Source organism: Oncorhynchus mykiss, chromosome 9 (genome assembly GCF_057628025.1).
Source record: "Oncorhynchus mykiss isolate SJ-2025 chromosome 9, ASM5762802v1, whole genome shotgun sequence".
Lineage (NCBI taxonomy): Eukaryota > Metazoa > Chordata > Actinopteri > Salmoniformes > Salmonidae > Oncorhynchus > Oncorhynchus mykiss.
In genome coordinates this window covers 17,427,093-17,432,092 of record NC_143030.1, presented here as the reverse complement: position 1 = coordinate 17,432,092, position 5,000 = coordinate 17,427,093, and the positions used below count along the sequence as shown (strand labels likewise).

The 5,000-nt window shown below is 47.6% G+C and overlaps 1 protein-coding gene and 1 long non-coding RNA gene across 3 annotated transcripts in view; both read left to right on the top strand.

Moving 5' to 3' along the window:
- The window catches only part of LOC110531563 (phosphofurin acidic cluster sorting protein 1), an 82,549-nt gene that overhangs the window by 28,430 nt on the left and 49,119 nt on the right, over positions 1-5,000 (top strand). The window lies entirely within an intron of this gene.
- Positions 3,632-4,649, top strand: LOC149980798 (uncharacterized). The gene is made up of 2 exons (XR_016483128.1): positions 3,632-3,765; positions 3,852-4,649. It is a non-coding gene; the product is annotated as an uncharacterized LOC149980798 (long non-coding RNA).

Genomic DNA, 5,000 nt, shown 5'->3' with positions numbered 1-5,000 from the left:
TCCCCCCTTGCTGCCCCTCTCTGTTGTTGATGACTCTCTCTTTCATCCCCCCTCGCTGCCCCTCTCTGTTGTTGATGACTCTCTCTTTCATCCCCCCTCGCTGCCCCTCTCTGTTGTTGATGACTCTCTCTTTCATCCCCCCTCGCTGCCCCTCTCTGTTGTTGATGACTCTCTCTTTCATCCCCCCTCGCTGCCCCTCTCTGTTGTTGATGACTCTCTCTTTCATCCCCCCTCGCTGCCCCTCTCTGTTGTTGATGACTCTCTCTTTCATCCCCCCTTGCTGCCCCTCTCTGTTGTCTCTTCATTAGAGCTACAAACATTGACACACGTATTGGAATTAAATGATTTGCCTTAATTTGAATGTATGTTTTTGCGCAGTATGGTTTTCCTGAACGTTTGTCTGCTCGTTCTCATGTTGTATTTTTGGTCTCCTTTGCTCCTTCTCTGCTGTGTGTTAGCTAGCAAATAGATCCAAGTTGCCGAAACTTGGAATATAAAGATTAGCTGGATACTGACGAACACGTGGGCTTGTGTTTGAGAGATTGTTTATGAGACCTGTGTTAATGTTCTATAATGCCTAATACAGTTATTAGTGAATGTGCAGTATCAATGGTTCTGGTTCAATTTGTAACAAAAAAAGGTCAATTTTCATAGACTTGAAAGCCAAATCAGGGATTATTGCAGAAAAAGCAGGTTAAACTATTTTGATAAAATAATACAATTATCTTATGGTAGTAAAAGGTTTTTGAGTGAAAGCTTATTGAGATAATTTTTATTTTTTAAACGAGATATATATTGTGAATCGCCCATAGATATGATTTTTAGGCCATATTGTTGTAGTTTTTATGGTGATGGTCTGTGAAGAGCACAGGAAGTGCTGGAGCGAAGGAGAAACCCATAGACACAATCACTAACACACACACACACACACACACACACACACACACACACACACACACACACACAGGCACATCTTTTGAGGAACTGCATCAACACTGCCTTACGATTAACTATGAGTCCGAACACACACACATACGCACATATGGTAAATATACATGGATACATATAATCTTTATCCCACTTTTTTTTACCAATCTCTCCCCTCTCCCCCTCCCCCTCTCTGACACACACTGAATCAGTTTTGGGCTTTAAAGGGAATGCACTGATTGAGAGCTAGTTCTAACGTCAGACACACATTATGCTTTGGGAGAGAGAGAGAGAGACACAGCACTGCATGGCAAACAGAGTATGGGAGAGAGGAGAAGATGTGAGGAGAGGGAGTGAGAGGTTCAGTCTAGGGGAGAGAATTAAGGAATGACAGCAGTGGAATGAAAAAGCCCTGACATGGAGGGAGGGAGGGAAATGAGACAGAGAGAGAAAGGGACGAGCGGGAGGGAGAAGGAGAGATTGTTGTTTTCATTGTTCATGTTGCCGTGGGTGATAAGAATTGGGGAAATTAAGAAATATGTGCAGACAATGAGACCTAACGAGACATTAGGACGAGGTATGAAGCTAGCCACACACACGCTGTAGTCATAGATTGACAGCTAACACAGTCTGTCATGCTGTAGTCATAGATTGACAGCTAACACAGTCTGTCACGCTGTAGTCATAGATTAACAGCTAACACATTCTGTCACGCTGTAGTCATAGATTGACAGCTAACACAGTCTGTCATGCTGTAGTCATAGATTAACAGCTAACACAGTCTGTTAAGCTGTAGTCATAGATTGACAGCTAACACAGTCTGTTACGCTGTAGTCATAGATTGACAGCTAACACAGTCTGTTACGCTGTAGTCATAGATTGACAGCTAACACAGTCTGTCACGCTGTAGTCATAACACATTCTGTCACGCTGTATTCATAGATTGACAGCTAACACAGTCTGTCCCGCTGTAGTCATAACACATTCTGTCATGCTGTAGTCATAGATTGACAGCGCTAACAGTCTGTCACGCTGTAGTCATAGATTGACAGCTAACACAGTCTGTTACGCTGTAGTCATAGATTGACAGCTAACGCAGTCTGTCACGTTGAAGTTATAGATTGACAGCTAACACAGTCTGTTACGCTGTAGTCATAACATTCACAGCGTTAACACAGTCTGTCACACTGTAGTCATAGATTGACAGCTAACACAGTCTGTCACACTGTAGTCATAGATTGACAGCTAACACAGTCTGTCACACTGTAGTCATAACACATTCTGTCATGCTGTAGTCATAGATTGACAGCCAACACAGTCTGTTATGCTGTAGTCATAGATTGACAGCTAACACAGTCTGTCACGCTGTAGTCATAGATTGACAGCGCTAACACATTCGGTCACGCTGTACTCATAGATTCACTTTGAGTACTTGGTCATGCCTTTTGGTTTAACTAACGCCCCTGCTGTTTTCCAGAACCTAGTCAATGATGTGCTGAGGGATGTGATTGGACGCTTCGTTTTTGTCTATTTAAATGACATCCTGATTTTTTCCCCAAGGACTCTGAGGCTCACTAGCAACACGTTGGCCAAGTTCTTCAATGACTGTTGGAGAATAAGCTTTTATGTTAAAGCTGAAAAATGTAAGTTCCATGCTGTCTCAGGGTCTTTCCTGGGTTACATTATTGCACAGGGACAGTTACGTATGGACCCCGCCAAGGTCATGGCAGTCAGTGGCCTGCGCCCTCCATCCTGAAGCAGCTACAGTGTTTCCTGGGTTTGCAAATTCCTGGGGTCCGCAACTACAGCCGTCTGGCATCACCTCTCACCACTCCCACCTCCACTCCGTTCCACTGGACTCCTGAGGCAGAGGCAGCATTCCTGGAACACAGGCGTCACTTCACCTCCGCTCCGGTCCTTACTCAGTCCGAACCAGAACTCCAGTTCATCGTGGAGGTGGACGCCTCTGACACGGAAGGTCCACCCATGTGCACTCTTTACCCGTAAGCTCTCACCTGCAGAGAGGAATTTTAACATTGGAAACCGGAAACTCCTGGCAGTTAAGCTGGCTCTTGAGGAATGGTGTCACTAGCTGGGAGGGCTCTGTACTCCCCTTCATCGTGTGGACTGAACTCTAGCTGGAGGCTCAGCAAAACCAGCCTGACCCGGGTAACGGTCCTAGAAATGCTCTGTTTGCTCCAGATTGTGTTTGCTCTGATGTTATTCAGTGGGGCCATTCTACCCACCTCACCTGTCACCCTGGTATGAACCAGACCCCCACCTTCCTGCGCCAGCGCTTTTGGTGGCCCACCATGGAGAGAGATGTGCGGGAGTTTGTCTCAGCCTGTTTGGTTTGTGCCCGGAACAAAACCTCCACTAAACCCACTTCCGGTCTGCTTCGCCCTCTTCCCATACCCAGTCGCCCCTGGTCACACATATCTCTGGACTTCGTCACTGGCCTTCCCCATCTAACAGTAACTCCGTCATTCTCACCATTATTGACAGGTTTTCCAAAATGTCTCACTTCATTCCCCTCTCCAAGTGCCAGTCCTCCAGGAAGACTGCGGGCCTGTTAGTATCCCATGTGTTTTATCTCCCACTGAAATAATTTCCGACAGAGGACCCCACTTTACATCCCAGGTATGGAGATCCTTCTGTTCAGCTCTTGGTATCAATGTCAGGCTTTCTTCTGGATATCATCCCCAGATCAACGGCCAGACCGAACGGGCCAACCAAGAGATGGAGACTGCCCTACGCTGTGTGACTTCTGCTAACCCTTCCTCCTGGAGCTACCCTGGGTTGAATATGCCCACAACACCCTCACCAATGCCTCGCCAGGTATGTCACCCTTCGAGTGTGCTCTGGGTTACCATCCCTCCTTGTTCCCCGCCCAGGAGGTTGAGATTGTGGTTCCCTCTGTCCAGGAACATCTGCGCCGTTGTCACCGTACCTGGAGGTAGGCCCGGGTTGCCCTTTTCGTGCCTCTGACAGGACCCAGTCCCAAGCCAACCGTCGCTGGGCCTCAGCTCCAGTCTACCCCCCAGGTCAAAAGGTATGCTTCTCATCGAAGGACCTGCCATTGAAGATGGCACCGAATAAACTTTCCCCCCAATTCATTGGTCCCTTTGAAAATGGCCGGGTATTGTTACATCTACTCCTGCCACTCCCTCTACTGCTCATCCTGTGTCTCCTTGACTTGCCGCCACTCCCCCAGTACTCTCTCCCTCTCTCTCTCTGTGTGTGTGTGTGTGTGTGTGTGTGTGTGTGTGTGTGTGTGTGTGTGTGATTGTGTGGGCGGAGACAGATGTGCTGGAGTCAGAGCAGATCACCACCAGCTGCAACCTGTTCCATAATAAAGACCTCTACAAATACTCAGTCCTGCCACTTCCATGCTGCCAGATCGTAATCTCTGCTCAGTCAGTCCATGTTTCTAGCTGTTTGTTCCTGTTGTGCCTGTTTTCCTAGCCTGATGCTGTTTTCCTCTCCGCTACAGTTCCGACCGCTCTGACTCTGGTCCCTGTCTCCAGATCCACGTCTCGTCATCCTGCTTCTCTGTCCTGGATTCCCCACTCTACTACTCCCTTGGATTCCCCTGCTTACCCTGTCCCAACCCCTCTCGCTCCAGCCTCAGCCCCAGCAAATGGTTTCCTGCAACCCACCTGAGCCTCCCTGCCTGCACTCCATCTTCCCTCTGTATTTAAATAAATAGCTTGGTTACTTCATCCCAGTCTCCGCGTCTGAGTCTGCTCTTGGGTTCCTTGTTCCACTCCGCGTAACACACCTGAGTTTGGACTCAGCAGTGTGACAGTGTCTCTCATTTAGCTAATGAGAATCAGCTTTGGTCAGATCGATACTGCCTGTATTAAAAACTGCTGGATTAGTGTCCTGTTGTTCTCTCTCTCTTTCTCTCCATCTCTCTGTATGTCTCTCTCCATCTCTCTGTATGTCTCTCTCTCCATCTCTCTGTATGTCTCTCTCTCCATCTCTCTGTATGTCTGTCTCTCTCTCCATATCTATGTATGTCTGTCTCTCTCTCCATCTCTCCATATGCCTGTCTCTCTCTCCATCTCTCT